General features: G+C 41.0%; 1 protein-coding gene across 1 annotated transcript in view; it reads right to left on the bottom strand.

Annotated features, from left to right (window-relative positions):
* Positions 1 to 16,576, bottom strand: part of LOC120574692 — a 38,600-nt gene extending 22,024 nt beyond the window's left edge. The window contains exon 1 of the mRNA XM_039825048.1: positions 16,370 to 16,576. The gene's annotated coding sequence lies outside the window, so the exon portion shown is untranslated. The remainder of the gene's footprint in view (positions 1 to 16,369) is intronic.
* Between the last annotated feature and the right edge of the window lie 2,172 nt (positions 16,577 to 18,748).

The following is an 18,748-nucleotide window of genomic DNA, read 5'->3' on the forward strand; positions in this document are numbered from 1 at the left end:
AAACAATATAAGTATATATATATATATACACACACACACACACACACACACACACACACACACAGAATGTATTGCATATAAGAGTAAAAATTAAGGTTAAAAGAGCAGAACAGCAGATTAAGTACAGTGGCATGTAGAGCCAGAGGTGGGATGTGGAGAGAGTCAGGGTGGGTTCCGGGCCTTGTCCTTGTGACGTGAGGTTTTGGTCCTGATGGACCCCAGCCTCAATTCAAGAATGTTACCATGAAATAAAACCTGTTCTCCAATAGTAGCAGCAATAACAATAGACAGGGATAGTTGTCTGTGGAAGGGAAGGCCAATCAAAAAAACAAATCAAAAACCCTTTTTAGGACTGTACCCGAATAGTCCGAAGTTTTAAGCATCATTCAGAACTTCCACATTCAAATTCTAAATCAACTTACTACTGATCTTTTTTTGCACATCTGTTGATGCTCTGTGTGCGTGTGTGCGTGTGTGTAGTGCGCACTGCTGCCGGGGAGACGCATGGCAGAGGGAGAGAGAGAGAGAGAGAGAGAGAGAGAGAGAGAGAGAGAGAGAGAGAGAGAGAGAGAGAGAGAGGCTCGACAAAGTCTCATCTCCCAATCTGATATTATGATTTTTTTAATTGAATAAATACATTTGTGTGACAGGGAAGCTGTGTGCAAACAGGAATATAGGCTATATTCATTAATTAAATAAAATAAAAAAACAACAACAATAGTTAAGTTAATATATCATTAAAATAGTAATAGAGAGAGGGCTCGACAAAGTCTCATCTCCCAATCTGATATTATGATTTTCATTAATTAAATAAAATAAAAAAATAAACAACAACAACAACAACATGTATCCAGAAAAAAGGACACTTTCTCTGGTGGAGGAAAAAAGGCCGCTGCTCAAGCCCCTTTAGATGTCTACAGTATGCGTGCACGTGCCTGTTAACCAGAATGCAACGGGCGGCGATCACCGGTGATTGATTCTGCACAGACCTGGCTCATCTCGAACGAGCCTATTGTGTGTTTAAATGCCTTATGCTAATTAAATTTAATTTTCAAGGGGAACTACACTTATATCATGAATAGTTGTTTCACTAATAAAGCGGTTTCAGGAAGCCATGCCTGGTGAGGCAATACAAATGTAAAATAAAAAAATAAAAAATACATTACACCCCTTCAAAATGGACCATGCTACAAAAGCAAACTAATAAATAATTCCTGTAATGTGTTTTTCAGGCTTGCAGAAAAGATGCTTTCCATGAGGCATGAGCAGCAATAATTACTATATAATTCATATTTAACTGTCGAAATGTCTGGAGCACCAACAGTAGTGGAATATGTAAGATGACTCTTGCCAACAAGTACATTTTTAAAAGGCTGTGAAACTACTGGCAGTGAAATCCTCATAAATATCTACAGTATGATGATGAACTTCAGCTTCAGGAGAGTTTCAGAACAAAACACAGGGGAGGAATCAAGGTTGAGGACCAAATATCAGAAACAAAGGTGATGGCAAGAGCAACTTCATCGACCCACAGTAAAGTTAGCCACAGAGGGAATCCAACCAGAAACCTTCACGTCTCTGCTGATAGGCTGATCACCTGTGACACAGACAACAAACGAGAGACGCGCCCTCCAAACGAGAGAAAACCGCAAACTCTGGTTCATTCTCACAGTTCAGTAAAATGTCAGCCGGGTGTGGTCTTCTTTCCCATAGCGCCTTGCGTCTATCTCTGTGGGGCGCATCAGCACATGAGCGTTTCTGCTCAACAGACAGGGATTGAACCAGACAATGATGAGCTGCCACGACACCCCCAACATGTCCCCTTCATACTGTAGGAGACTGGGAAACTACATCAGAGTTAAAGAGAAGAACCAGGGGGATCATTACGGTGGCCGAGACGGTTCAACACGAATACAGAAGCCACAACACAAACACGAAAGCTTAACACAAATATAAAAGTGTGTGTGTGTGTGTGTGTGTGTGTGTGACATCACGGAAAAATTACACCTAGTCTGACTGGCTAGTCCACACAGCAGTCCGGGATGGGAGAAAAACTTGCTCTGGTTTATTGGCATTTCTCTAAACCAATCACAATCGGCATGGGCGTCGCTAAACGCCGGACGGAGCCACGGTGCCGCTGCAAAATAACATCGTGAAGGAACTTGTTTTGGTGGAACGTGTGCACGTTTAAAAGTCGTTTTAGTCGTGCAACAAAAAGCTCCGATTGGACAGATAGTCTAGCTAGACTGTGGGGCAAGCTTCCTTTTGTGTTTTTTATTTTAATTTTTTATTTCTCTTTTTCCCCTCTCATTTTATTTTGGTATTCCCACTGAACTTAGAAGTAAAGTTAACCTTAAAGGATGAGTAGCACTAGAGATATACAGTTCATCACGTGGAACGTGAAGGGCCTGAATAACCCAGTCAAAAGGAATAAGGTGTTCGCTCATCTTGCAGAACTCAAAGCTGACATAACCTTTGTCCAAGAAACCCACTTGCACATAACTGAGGCCCTCAAAATGAAAAGGAATTGGATAGGAGACATCATCCACTCTGGGTTTAATGCAAGGGCTAGAGGGACAGCCATTACCATACGGAACGGTATACCTTGGGTTAGCGAAGTAGTCATACCAAATAAAGATGGCAGATTTGTTATAGCAGCCGGGCAATTGTGTAACAAGCAGGTCGTTTTGGCCTGTGTGTATGCTCCCAATTGGGACGACTGTGATTTCATAAACAAACTTTTCTCCACCCTCCCGAATGTTGACAGCCACCTCCTCATAATAGGGGGAGATTTTAATTGTGCTGTAGAACCTGCTCTGGACCGATCCTCACCAAAGGCTATTCCCCTGTCTAAAACAGCCACAGCTATCAAACATTTAATGGAGGAATACAGTCTATTTGATCCCTGGAGATTTGCAAATCCAAACAATACAACAGACCTACCCCGAATCGATTTTTTTCTACTTGACACCAAGTTAATTCCCTCGGTTAGACAGACAATCTATCACAGTTTCATTATCTCAGACCATGCCCCCGTTTCATTTCACTTACATTTCACTGACTTCCCTGTACCACACAAAAACTGGTGCTTAAATCCACTCATGTTGTCCGACCAAGAGTTTACAGAAGCAATTAAAGGACATATACAGGTATGTATGGGCACAAACTCCTCAGGGGAGACCACATTTGGAACTCTCTGGGAAACACTTAAAGCGTTTCTGGGCCATATTATCAGCTTTGCTGCCCACAATAAAAAAAACTTTGTTTAAGTACGCTATCTGACCTATCAAACTAAATCAAACATCTAGACATGCAACATACCACATCTCCCTCTCCGGACTTATATCAGAGAAGGCTAAAATTGCAAAGCATGTTTGACCTGGCATCTACTGAAGAGGCCACCTGGTTTATGAGCAGGGCGACAAGGTCGGAAAATTACTATGTCTTACACTTCATGACATATCAAAAATTAAAGACCTGTCTGGGAACTTTACCACTGAACAAAAAAAGATTAATGCCATATTTGTCAATTATTATAGTAACATTTACACTTCTGAATGCAACCCAAATCTTGAGAGTATAGCAGTGTTTTTCCAAAACCTAGACTTTCCAGTACTTAATGAGTATGATAGGGTGGATTTAGAACGCCCTCTGACACAAGATGAAATTCAGGCCGCTATTTCTAGCTAAATTATCGCCAAGGGTCTTGCTAGGTGTCTTGAGAGGATCCTCCCCTCTCTCATGTCACCGGATCAAACTGGATTCATTTGGGGTAGACATTCCGCCTCTCACACCCGCAGGATCTTTGACATCATTTTTACTAGGGAAACCGTGGAGGCACCTGAACTGGTCTTGTCACTAGACGTGGAGAAGGCATTTGATAGGGTGGAGTGGGTTTTTCTTTTTGAAACATTCAAAAAATTTGGATTCGGCTCAAACTTTATATCCTGGGTAAAATTATTATACTCTAACCATCTGGCCTCAGTACGCACCAACGATATATCCTCTGAATATTTCCCTCTTCAGGGGACACGGTGGTGCGGTGGTTAGCACTGTCGCCTCACAGCAAGAAGGTTGTGGTCGCATCTGCCGTTCCGCCTTTCTGTGTGGAGTTTGCATGTTCTCTCGTGGTCTGTGTGGGTTCTTCCGGTACGCTTCCTCCCCACGATTTTTTTAACGAACCAGACAAGGATGCCCTCTCTCACCCCTGCTTTTTGATATTTTCCTTGAACCTTTGGCCATGGCATTTTGGAGCTGTATGACTTTTAAGGGTATTATTAGAGAGGGCTATCTCACAAAATTTCAGCCTATGCTGATGATATTCTGCTTTTCATAACAGACCCAGACATATCTGTACCAGCCATTCTCAACATTCTGGAACAATTTGAAAACTCTCTGGCTATAAACTTAACCTGGAAAAGAGCAAATTGTTCCCTGTCAACAATGCAGCTCTTAAAAAGCAGACACCAAATTTACCTTTCAAGACTGTGTCCTCAAAATTTTAATATCTGGGTTTTACAGTCACTCGGTCATATAACCAATTATTTAAAAGCAACTTCTGCCCCTTGATTGAGAAATGTAAGCAAGACATGGAGAGGTGGAGGACTACCCCTATGTCTATGGTGGGGCATATTAACCTAGTCAAAATAAACATTGTTCCCCGCTTTCTCCATCTTTTTCAAAATATTCCAATTTGTATTCCCTTGAACAAATTCAAAGAGCTAGATACAGCCATATATAAATTAATGTGGGCTGATAAACATCCCAGGATCAAGAAGCCTTATCTACAAAGAACAAAAAAGGAGGGGGCGATGGCCTTACCGAACCTTCTACATTACTATTGGGCATGCAATATACAGAAAATCCTAGGATGGAGGGCACACAGACAGGGAGATAGGGCACCAAGCTGTGTTAGGATGGAAAACAATTTCACTCCAGCCTACTCCCTTGCCACTGCACACCAAAAGTCTGCTACAAAGATGAACATTAACAATCCAGTTGTAATTCATTCTCTCAGGATTTGGGCACAATTTAGAAAACATTTTAACTTACATGGCATCTCCTTCAGGGCACCACTACTGCATAATCACTTGTTTACAAAGCTCGACCTGGCTTTCAGAGCTTGGCATTTAAATGACATCTGCTACATACAAGACCTTAACATAGATGGGGTATTTGCCTCTTTGCTCTCAGAAAAATTTAACCTTAAGGCCTCTGACAATTTCCACTATGTTCAGATAAGACATTTTGTTCAACATAATTATCAAGCTTTTCCCCATTTGGCAACCCCAATACCACTGGATGAATTAATGGCCATAGCAATGCCACATAGAGGCGCCATCTCCCTCATTTACACCTTCATAAGCGGCATAAACCCACAGACAGCAGCTAACATAAGAGCATTTTGGGAAGAGGAGCTGGGCTTCACTTTTTCAGATGATGAATGGACCAAAATTCTGAGACTGGTGCACGTTTCTTCACCATGCTCCAGACACGGCTTGCTAAAATTTAAAATTGTTCACATATTGCATTTCTCCAGGGTGAAACTGGCAAAATTGTTCCCCTCTCTAGATCTGTTATGCGAAAAATGTCAGTGCTCCAGCTAGCTTAATACACATGTACTGGGGCTGAGGCGGTATTTACATGACTTAGCGACGCTTTAGGCATTGCTATTGAAATCCATCCAGTCACGGCCCTATTTGGGACCAAGCCTATTGACTCCCACTCCCGGTGGTCAGGAAAATCTCACACAGTGGTGACATTTACAACTATATATATATAGTTACAGAAGCAATTAAAGGATATATATATATATATATATATATATATATCACCTAAAGGATTATTAGGAACACCCTACTAATGCCGTGTTTGACCCCCTTTCACCTTCAGAACTGCGTTAATTCTTCGTGGCATTGATTCAACAAGGTGCTGGAAGCATTCTTTAGAAATGTTGGCCCATATTGAGAGGATAGCATCTTGCAGTTGATGGAGATTTGTGGGATGCACATCCAGGGCACGAATCTGCCGTTCCACCACATCCCAAAGATGTTCTATTGGGTTGAGATCTGGTGACTGTGGGGGCCATTTTAGCACAGTGAACTCATTGTCACGTTCAAGAAACCAATTTGAAATGATTCAAGCTTTGTGACATGGTGCATTATCTTGCTGGAAGTAGCCATCAGAGGATGAGTACATGGTGGTCATAAAGGGATGGACATGGTCAAAAACAATGCTCAGGTAGGCTGTGGCATTTAAACAATGCCCAATTGGTACTAAGGGGCCTAAAGTGTGCCAAGAAAACATTCCCCACACCATAACACCACCACCACCAGCCTGCCCAGTGGTAACAAGGCATTAAGGATCCATGTTCTCATTCTGTTTACGCCAAATTCTGATCTGATTCTACCATCTGAATGTCTCAACAGAAATTGAGACTCATCAGACCAGACAACATTTTTACAGTCTTCAACTGTCCAATTTTGGTGAGCTCGTGCAAATTGTAACCTCATTTTCCTATTTTTAGTGGAGATGAGTGGTACCCGGTGGGGTCTTCTGCTGGTATAGCCCATCTGCCTCAAGGTTGTTCGTGTTGTGGCTTCACAAATGCTTTGCTGCATACCTTGGTTGTAATAAGTGGTTATTTGAGTCAAAGTTGATCTTCTATCAGCTGGAATCAGTCGGCCCATTCTCCTCTGACCTATATCATCAACAAGGCATTTTTGCCCCCCAGGACTGCAGCATACTGGATGTTTTTACTTTTTCAGACCATTCTTTGTAAACCCTAAAAATGGTTGTGCGCGAAAATCCCAGTAACCGAGCAGATTGGGAAATACTCAAACCAGCCGGTCTGGTACCAACAACCATGCCACGCTCAAAGTTGCTTAGATAACCGTTCTTTCCCATTCTGACATTCAGTTTGGAGTTCAGGAGATTGTTCTGACCTGGACCACACCCCTAAATGCATTGAAACAGCTGCAATGCGATTGGTTGATTAGATAATTGCATTAAGGAGAAATCTTACAGGTGTTCCTAATAATCTTTAAGGCGAGTATATATATATATATATATATATACTTGCGGTCCGTGCAAGGATGCCACAAGTAGAGAAACTCTGCTGCGCCACATTCACGTTAACAGCTGCAGTTAAACTATATTTCACACGATTATGGTTAAATTTGCAATGGATCCGCGGTTCACATGCATGTCGAACTGTAGGGTCGGCCCCTCACACCACTGCTGTATATTCAACATCACTGACAATTTATTCATTTCATTTATTAAACAGGAAAGGATTAAAAGTAAAATTAAGTTACAATTTAAAACACAAAGTGATGGAGTGATGAACTGATTTGTTACTGTGGCTGTGCCCCTCTTTTTTTATTTTATAATTTATCTATTCATATGTTATGTTTATTAATTATTGTGTAAAGGCGTGCTCATGTGCACATATATCATTTTAGTATTCTAGTGCATCATATGTGTATATGGATGCAGAATTTGTCTGTATACTACTATTTTCATCTCGGTTTTGTGTTAATTTAACATAACGGTTGTGATCCTTTTGTTGTGGGGAGGGGGGCGGTGGTGGATGCACTGTGTGTGATTGTTCCGTTTGTGTGCGCTGTTTGTGCATGTTGTCTGTTCAGTTTTTTGTTGTTGTGCTCATCTGTCTTGTAAAGAAAACAAAAAACACAATAAATATGTTATAGTTTAAACAGGCCTGACTCCGTTTAATTAATGGTTTCCAGCCGGTTCCTGTTCTGCAGAAAGATGGAACATAGGACACAGTAACGGCACATGAAGACAGAAACACACGTGCAGGACATTAGCGTGGGCTAGACACAGATACAGACAACTAAAAACAACAAGTGCAGCAAGTGTCGGCGAAGTGCTATTTTGAGTCTGAAAATAAAATGTAATAGCGTGGCTGTTTATATCGTTCTGGGTAGTTCTGGTATTGATCAATATTTCAAAATAGAAAACATTACACTTCATAACGTTTTGTATTCATAACACTATCGTACAGTAATAGCAATTACCTTATGTAAAGCCTCTCTTATGAACAAGTAGTTACAGGAACGTTGAACAGTCCACTTCTAAACAGTTCTACTAACTACTCTCCCCCAAAACCAGTTTTTCCATTTGCATTCGCACAGGCCAAGTGGCATGAACTGGTAAGAGGGGTAAGGGAGTTCAAAGTTGTCTGAATGACAGTGGAGACCTTTTGTGATAAATTCACAAACATTGCACAAGAATGTCAACAGGAGTGATTAGATGGCTGTGTGAACACAAAAGACCTTTTGTTATTATAACAGCCATCTAACCACCACAATATTTTGTTAGGACGCCACAGCCATTTAACCGGTTGCTGCTCTTTTTAATCCAGCAGGGAGGCCTACCTTCATGTGTGCATGTACAAATAACTGTACTAACCCACTTTTCTATTAAATATTTTATTTATATCAAAGTAAAACAACACAGCAAACTTTAGAGTGCAAAGATGAAGATAGATAAAAGACCTGTTTACAAAAGTAGAAGGCATGCTAAACAGTGATGCGGGAAAGGGAAAAGACCCTGCCCGGAAATAGGAGCTGAAAGAGTTAGAGGAACTGTGGCCAGAGGAAAAAATAAGACCCAAATTGGTCCAGTCAGTTATTGGAAAGTTATGTTCTTGGATCTGCAAAAATCCCTCCGGTCGGAAAGGGACTTAACTCACTTCAACTCTGGAGAAAATTTTGCTCCTTGGGGAAAAAAAGTTACCGTTATGCCCTTTTCAAACATATCAAATGAACTGGGGTCTCATTTATAAACGTGGCATACACACAAAACGGGGCTGAAAATGTGCGTACGCCACTTCCCACGCAAAAGGTTGTGATTTATAAAAAACAAACTTGACGGGAGAATGTGCAGTCCTCCACGCAAACTCTGACCCATGCGTACGCACATTTTGGAGACAAAATAGGAATTGGCGACGCAAATGGTGAGGTGGTGAACTGAAGTCAGACTGCGGAAAGTAAATGGGAATAAGATTACTCGTAATATTTTCTACTATTGATGCGCACATTTTTTCACTCCATATCATCCACATTACCATGAAGATTAAATCCAGCAGTGTTATTTGCGCTTGTACTGAGTGATAACTGTTCCATAAACACCTCCAAGTCAAATCTTAAATAAAAATGTGTTCTTAATATGTAATCGGCGCTGTCTCACCGTCACATTGTCCGCTACGGAGCGCAGGAGGAGGGGATGGCCCAACTGCATGGCATACAGGATAGCATCAAATACTATTAGATAACGGCAGAACACTGTAAATAACTAAATATCTGTCTTTAATACTGTGCATATATCATCAAATGTCAAAGTCTGAAAATACAGCCGTTAAGCTCTCGCGCTATCGTTACCCTTAATGTCCTCGTTATCAGTCCGAACTTTAATACTGTTCATAAAAAAACCTGCATGAAGAAAAGTGGGTTTGCCTATTACACATTCTTTCGTCTTCAGATTGCAACTCGGGGTGGGGGATACCACTAGTTGATGCTGTGATTTTAGCAAGGTGTTAACAATCACAAATTGCTATAAACATATAAATACTGCGGTGACCCCGTGCGTAATGCTGCATGATGGCACTGCTGGCCCTGCAGGAGGACTACGCTAATGGAAGAATCAGGAGAGAAAGAGACTTCAGGGACCATCACGATGACTGGCTAATATGCCGATTTAAATTCCCTAAAGCTCAGCTCTTGGATCTATGTACTGAATTGGGTCCAGTAGAGGGCAACGCGCCGGAACCGTGCCAACCCGGTCCAACCCGGTACAAATACAGGTCCTCGCCACTCTGGGGGGAAACCGTCTGTTTTCAGAGGGAAATGGCAGACAGCTAAGTGTTTTATATTAATATTTATATATAATCTTCAACTTTATCACTAAGGCTTGTTTGGATATAATATATAGTTCTGTTAAATCTTATCATATAGGTCTGGTATATCGAAGCTGTCCCCGAGTGCCCTAATGCCTGCCGTTTATGACGTATTATTAATATATGTAGTCTATAGATCAGGGTTCCATACACTGTGCAAGAACAGGCCAAATTTATAATTCAATTGGCAGCAATTCCTGAAAGTCACCCCAGGACTTTGTGGTTACGTGTAGTCAGATGCGAAATCCCCTTTACTGCATTATATTCCAATTATATTTTGAGTTGTTACCAGAATGTTGTGTTTTCTTTCACATAAATAAAGACATTTTCACCAAAAGATGGGGCCTGAAATGTATCAGAAATTCTTTGATTAGGGCTGGGCGATATGGAGAAAATCAAATATCACGATATTTTTGGCCAAATACCTCAATATCAATACCGCAACGGTATTGTAGTGTTGACTATTGGTGCTTTCACAAAATATTTACACAATGAGATTTTTGATAAATAATCATCTGTAATGTGGATATAATGACTAAGTGGGTAAAGGCAAATAATAGAACAGTTACGTCAGTCTGGTAAGTTCAGAAAATGACATCACTTTACTGTAATGCAGCCTTTAAACCAGGAAAAGACAACACTTATGCCATATTACGATATTACCATATCCAAAATCTAAGACCATATTAGTCTAATATCGATATGTTGCCCAGCTCTCTCTTTGACGCTCCAAATTCCCCGTTTCTCTCAAACTGTAAAGCACCAGACACACTGACCAGACGGCCGACCCTCGGCAGAAAAGGCAGTTGGACTGATCAGTCTCACCGAGTTGGTCAGAAAAAGTGCTTCGGAACACACCAAAGCGACAAGACGTAATACGGCTCCATCACAGCAGGCGGCGCTAATCTGTATTGTCGCCCAAAAATGAAAACCGGCAGCTCATTGGACGACCGCGTCATGTGGGTCTGGTTTCTCCGGCAATTCAAAGCCATACTGTCATGGCGGCTCGTTCGGAATACGATCTCATATTGAGATTTCAGTGAAATAGTTCACCGAAACGTGCCTCTGAAAACATTTTAAGCGAGAAATAGGCCGTGCAGTTGCTGAATCTGTCTTCATTTCAGATCGACAAAGGTCAGTTTAAAAGATTTTCATCAGATTTTGAGAGACTCTTGTCACGCTTATTCCGCTCCCCGTTTCCAGGTTAGCACTCTACCAATCAGATGGGTCATTTGAGTCCGATTGCCGGCAGTGCCCGCCCCGCCGATTGTATGTCAAATCGGCCAAAATGAAGGACGACGGCACGGAACACACTGAACAGACTTGAGTCACTGACATTTTCAGGGACATTTGCACTAATGTGTGTACTTTTTGGCAGCCTGAAAACTGTTGTTAAAGGCTGTAGAAAGAATGCGGGATGGAAAGAGATCACTGATGCGGTCAACAGTGTTCCCGTAGTATATTGGACTCCAGCTGAAGTTTAGCCTATTTAATTTATACATCCTTGACACATTTTCTATAGTCCTAATAGTAATATACAGGCTTCTATTGCAATCTCTTAGGCTTACATGTAGGTGTAGCCTACTTATATGTAAATAAACACATGGTAGCAGAGTTTCTTTTATTTTACTCGTGTTTTTTTTGCAGCTGAGGGAGAGCTCGTGTCCTCCGCCCCCCCCCGTGCTGGACCACCACCCCGACCCTGCTCCTGACAGCACAGGGGCTGGAAAAACAAGCCGAAATAACTCGGTAAATAAATTGTTCACTTGAAAGAGAAACAAAAACCTGAAGAATAAATAAAAATGTTGTGCATAGTCATGTTTCCTGTATTGAATATCATTGCCAAACATAACACTATAGTCTACCTTTTAAAAGCGAGGAATAATATCTTGTCTCCTTGGTATAGCCCCCGGTTGGGGCCGTGCTGGACACTTCTCTCTGGGCATCGGGTCATCTGGCTCCATCGCTACATTTATGGCACCGTGTCTTCCTGCGCGATGTTGTGCAGAACCCCACAGCCAAAAACAATGTTGCAGACCGGCGCATAGAGGTCTTCTAAAAGAGCCAGATCTGCCATTGCTGATAAGTGACCAACTGATGACTTCTCCTTCTCCTGTTAAACTGAGTATATGCTGCACCGCAAGTCAACACTGACTCGAAAACTTACGTACACGAGTTCAGACCAGACGTGAGATTTTATCGCAGCCTACGCTCACGTTCAAATTGATAAATGCCGAGCTTTACGTAGGAATCGGCATGTACGCCCGTCCTACGCCTGTTTTAGGTCGTACGCACGTTTCATAAATGAGGGCCATTGTGTGTATTTCCACTGGCTGCAGAACAGCTGTGTTCCGACTCCGGCACAGCTCCGGCAATCCGCAGCAGATACGCAGAGCTTATATTTTTAGCCGGACGCCAGAGAGCTCCGCAGCAATTCAGCACACGGCAGATAGTGCCCGACGTCGTCATGCTCAGATTCTAGTCCGAATATGAACTTCCCGACCTCCAATGTTGTGGGCGGGGCTAAATTCGGCTGGCATCCAGGCTCCCAGCCCATTATTAGAGCTGGGCCAATTGCAAATGTTGCTGTGCAATTAATTGTCTCGAAAATAATTGCGATTAACAATGTAATTGTCTCTTTCAGTCAAATCTAAAAACATTTATTGATGAATAACTTATTTAACAAATTCAACTTTTGGATGAATTCCAGGATACAGCTTTTGGTTTTTTCCCGTCATGTGACTCAGGTAATGTAATAACACAGGTACACAGCCATGTGAAGTAAACCACGCCCCAAGAAATAGCATAGCTTTAGCTCAACAGTCTGACCAATAAATCACTTATATAATCACAATGTGGCACGTCTAAACAAAATCAACAGTTACCAGTGTTAGGTTGTAAAAAGTTAAAACCATAGGCTATGTTTTGAAAACATTGTTTAATGGGGCCCGCAGCTAAATCTAATCAAGTAACCACACTAATCAGCATTTGACTGCCTCACCCAAAACCTAGCTTCTAAAGAATTAATCAGGTCACGTCTGTTATTTAGCATAAAGTTAGAAGCTCAAGAAGACTTATTGTTTAAACAACTTTGAGAACCATCCCCTGTTGAGCCAGACGTGATTAATGGTGCGTTCTTTTTGTTTTGTAATCGCGACTAGTAGCTCGAGCGTGACGTCACATCCGTGTCGAAAAACGAGTTACCGTGGGTTGTTGCGTTCTTTTTGTCGCACAATACTACGAGTCGGAGAAAAGATGGATTTTTGTAACATTTTTAGTAACATTTAGGATTCTATTCACCCAGTTATTGACATATTACACAAATATATTTCACAGTTTGATACATGAAAATTACGTTTTGATTAACGTTAGGCTACTGCTCTGCTTTCTGCTCAAGACTCGGCTTAAAGCCATTGTTGTCATATAGCAACCGAGCGTCTCTAGGCAATTTCAGCTGCACAATCTACAAAATAACTAATCAGGCGGTATTTCACTCCTAATAAGACTGTAGAGACATGCCTATAGGTAGCAGTATACAGTGCTATGTGTACGACTTCTTCATTTGGTTACAACAAAGACAAAAGTGCTTAAAATTGTAGATAACCACAATGTTTGAAATTTCTTACACCAGTCATAAGGACCTTACCTAACATCAGCACTTAATTGCGGATAACAATAAGAAACCGCGATTACGTAAAAGAAATTGACAGTTAGACAAATATGTAATAATTGTTGCAGGCCTAGTCATTGATTGAGTCAACTCATTTAAAAGCACTGAGTTCACTTCATGCAGTCACATCACAACTCCTTTCATGCGTACAGCTACTTTATCTGAGATATGCAGTCATGTTGGAACAAGACAGGCATGCGCACGAACGTGCATGCACACACATGCACGTACACACACACACACACACACACACACACACACACACACACACACACACACACACACACACTTTTGAGACCTTCCACCTGTATGTTCACGTTATATTATGGTGGAATGTATCACCCGGGAGAAGGGAGGCCTTCCTTTAGAAGTACTTTACTGCAGACATAATAATAATATTGTATAAACAAAGTGGTTTTTCCGTCGTCGATTAATAAAGTCCTGAAATCTTTTAATATATAACTTTTCACCATGGATGTACAGCATACCTGTCCCGTTAGTCCCGTTAAGTACTTTAAAGAAACGTTTTGGGGTTCGATTCTAAACGTCAACATTAACCTGGCGCATTATAAAAACAAATATTTGAGGGGTTGCTTGTTGCTCGTACAAACCTACAGCATACGTTCTCTGAGAATCTCTTTTGTTATCGAGGCAAAATTGGTATTGTGACTGAAATTCCCCTAACCTAATTAATATGGAGGCGGAAATGTAATCAAATGGAGGACTTTGTGAATCAGAATCGAAATGTGAAATGTATTGCCCATACCCGTTTTCGGTGTAGGTCATACTTTGGACAACTTCTGGCACTGAAATCAGTAGGCTGTAGCTTATAGTGTGTCACATTGTACACATGTATTGCTGGTGAAGGGAGGGTCAGGTCTATTTTGACTAAAGATGCCAAAACTCCTCCGGTGGCCCCTGAAATAAATAACGAACAGTCCCTAACTACAGTTTTAATGGCCTCATGTGACGGCCCCTAGGCCCCAAGACCTATTAAATCCCTTTGGTTGCTGGGAACTGGGGATTGGCTAATAAAGGACCGACCGACACCTGGATGAACTGATTGCTCTCACTTGTCCATAAACAGGAGTGGCTGGGCTGTCCCTCTTCCGCTCTCCCTCCTCCAGGTTGCTTGGTTTGTTTGGACTTTGGGTTGAGCTACTTTTGCAATCTAACATTGCTACTCCTACACACAGCCGTGCAGTACACACATTACCGATTAACTGATTGCACGTTTACCTTTGTTTATTTAAATACATTTGATTTAATTGAGCAAACACGTGTGTTCTCCACATTTTGTCGTGCCTTTGAGCCAGGTCATGACACTCCCTTAAATAGCCTGGGCAAATTGTTACAGACTTGTGTTGTCGTAATGTTCATGTCTACTTCTACTCTAAGAATGAATCTAAATCTAATTTCAAATTTGAACTGTCATCAATTTCCTTTCTTACCTTTTCCTACATTGCATTGGTTTTTATACACCAAATTGTTTGTTTTATCCGTTTTCTTTTGAAAACCTTTATGACTTATGTCTGTTTTTTGGTGCCTTTGTGAAGCACTTTGTAACGCGGATTTTGAAAAGTGCTCTATAAATAAAGATTATTATTATTTGCTATACCTACCGGGCTGGAAGGAAACTGATATGACTGATATGGGTTGCTTATATGACTATTTGACTATATAACTTATGACTTGAAATGTAGGCCTACTGTATATGTATATATTATGTATTATAAGCTATAGGCCATTTATTCAGTATTTACCCTGGACTTGGCATAAGTAGGCTTACACAATTAGGTGTTTGGAAAGATAGTCGCGCACGTGTAGCCATGCGTGACAACAATGTATCCTTTACCAGTTGTCATATAAAAGTTATTAAAATCAATGTTTTGCATCGTGGCTGATGATCTGCCCTCCCACTTGTATTTTCATTGTGGTCAGCACCTCTCCAACATTAGTGAGAGATCCTTCTCTCTCTCTCTCTCTCTCTCTCTCTCTCTCTCATCCGACAAGTACAAAAGCATTTTGCCAAAACTTCTCAAACAAATGGGTGAAACGTAAATCATCTAACCTAGAAAAATGCAGCCAAATTGATCCCAAACCACTTGAATGCAAATGATCACTTTGCTAAATAAAAAATAGCCTACCACAAATATAGGGGAGTCATGAAAATGTTTTTTTCTTAGGAAGGAAGGAAGAAATTTTAAAATAAAATAAAAACAATAGGCTGCGTGTCTATAAATCTGAAGGTCGGGGGTTCGATCCCTGGCCTAGAATCTACATGAAAAAGTGGCCTTGGGCAAGATACTGGACTCCAAATGAATTAAGGATTAGCCAATAATAACCTGACCTGCATGAGTCTGAGGAGCAGTCACACGCATGAATTTATGTGCGATTGGCATGTAGTGTGTCAAGCACTTAGACCATATAACTATAGAAGTGACTAGACGCGTAATGACAAGGGTGCAGGTGGCCCAAACGAGGGCTCGCTCTCCCTCGTCATGCAGTGGATGTCCCCACAGGCGTCAGCCTACATGCGTACATGAGTAATCCTTTTTGAGGCATACAGGTTATCCCCTGGTGAATACCCACGTAAAACTCCCAGTTCTATTACCTATTTAATGCAGTCCAACAGTGTTCCAGCCGATAGCCTACGCGCATGCACGCATTGCACCGCGTACAAATACGCAGACCCCAGAAACCCTCTGTGCACAAACCGTTACATTTGTGTAAGAGGAATAAAGAAAAGCCCATCCAAGAATAGGAAATGTACCTACCGTGCTGTGGTGATGCCTGTGTTCGTCTGCTCCGATCACGCATTTGACCCATTCTCCTCCTGGAAACTTTACTTTCACTTTCCAGACACACTGTCTCTCCTCCTCAAGTGTGAGATCATGCCGGGGTTTCCTAACGAGGGGAAGTAAAAATAAACCCACACTTCTCCAGATTCAGTGGGGAAACTTGTGGGCTTAGAAGTCCTTACACAGAAGGCGGGCCATTCCACTTGCCAACTATGAGCAAAGGTTTAAAAGACTTTGATCTGCAGTTGATGGACCTGGGCTATGCTTTAATATGTAGCCAATAAGCACAATTAACTCTCTGGGGACTAAGCCATTTATTGGCTGGTTTCCCTGTGTAATAATGTATGTAAAACCTCAACCCTGTAATGCACGATCAAGTTATCTTTTTTTGTTTGTTCTTCCCAGGACAACCTGGGCTTTCAGGATATGTATGCTGCAGGGATGTCACATGAATGTATACATTGTTTCAAAGATTTTATTTTAAATATTTTACCAACGTATATCAGTTAGGTGCAAAATGCTCACCATATGTGCTGGTCTGAAAAGTGTCTTCCAAATGTTGTCTGAAGAACGGTCTGCTTGAAATGAGGTGAATTAGAAAGAGGTTTAGTGGAAAGAAAGATCTTAGATGAATAGGTAGATGGATAGATAAACCGATAAATGGACAGATAGATGGATGATAGATAGAGGGATTGATAGATGAATGGCTGAATAGATAAATGGATAGCTTTTTATTGTCATTTAACTGTAAACAGAGTGCACTTATGAACATATTATGGCTGCCTTTTAAAATTGTTTTATTTTGTATATTTCTAGTATGAATTGTATATTTTTTTAATGTAGATTTGACATTGTTTGGCATTCTATGGACAGCTAAGGAAGAATTTCATTGTACAGGGAAACATGTTTCCTTACTGTGCATATAACAAAGAAAATAAAATAAAAAAATAAATAAATACAAATGCCACAGACTGTTAGTTTTACATCAACATATGACACTAAAAAAGGAGTTTGACAGCAGCAACATTTTCACACAATTGTCTGTACTTTCTACTCCTTACATTTTAAAAATAGCCTCGTTACTCCTATTTCAGTTCGGCTTGTTTTCATTCCGGCTTTTCATCGTTCAAAAAAAAAAAAAAAAAAAAGAAATTAAATAACACACACACACAAATAAAACCTATCCAGATAAATCGCGCCATCCGGAGAGAGTGAATTTGATTGTGGTTGGATGAGAAGTATAAACATATACCATTCCGACACCCTATTGGTTTGTACGTAATCCATCGCACCTGCACAGACGGTGCTAATACGGCACCGGTGCCGTAACGACCGTTATCTACCGGACCGAATAGCAACGCGGATTTCGTTGCCTTATTTAGGTGCCACTTAAATGCCTGCGCTTCTCTCTGATGCTCCGAAAACGGACGTTAGAGGGAACTGAAACATCGCCGCACGGGACGCTAGTCAACACTACACCTGGCAGCAGGTAACGTTAGCCTAGCGTTAGCTAGCAGCGGGAGTAAACCCGGTTAAAATGCTTACAGCTAAACGGTGTAAAAGTGTGTCTGTATTTCACTGGAGAGGATTCTAACATCAGACTGTAGCTGCTGTTGTCTGAAAAACACAGAAGAGATGCGTCACCTTTTTCAGCCCTTCTGAGTTTGCACGTACGATTTTAATATAACATTATAGTCATTATGGCCTTTAGAAAAACTTTTTTGTGGAGGTGGGGTTGTGCACTATTAGGCCCCTGTGGGGCGGGCTAAGCTTTTGTCCTTAATGGCATTTTTTTCCCCCTTACATTACTTTTACTTTTATACTTTAAGTAGTTTTGAAAACAGTACTTTTACACTTTTACTTGAGTAAAAAGCTTCAGTTGATACTTCAACAGAAGTCTTTTCAAAGCCTAGTATGTATACCTTTACTTGAGTAATGAACGTGAATACTTTTGACACCTCTGAGTATACTCAGAGGTGTCAAAAGTATTTAGCAGTATAGCAGCTGATTTGAATTAGTGTTGAAAACGAATGAAAAAACAGCTGTTGCAGTATGATTCATACTAACTTAGCATATATTTTCCAACTTTGGAAAAGTGGAAAAAGGATATAGGAACCAAAAGAGTAGACAATAAAAGAAATTCAAATAGCAGTTTAGGAGCAATGGTTTTCTGTAATGGTCTTCGTCAGAATAAGGACACGACTTCAGCAGCACAAGAATTGATCTAGAAGCCCTTTTATTTGGAAACACTAGGTCCATCCATAGTAACCCCCTAACATACAGTGACTGGGGTACAATGACTGGGGCTTTTAATCTGCTGAGTTCCCTGTTGAGAGATGCAGTTATTTTTATTTC

The sequence above is a fragment of the Perca fluviatilis genome, chromosome 15 (genome assembly GCF_010015445.1).
Source record: "Perca fluviatilis chromosome 15, GENO_Pfluv_1.0, whole genome shotgun sequence".
Lineage (NCBI taxonomy): Eukaryota > Metazoa > Chordata > Actinopteri > Perciformes > Percidae > Perca > Perca fluviatilis.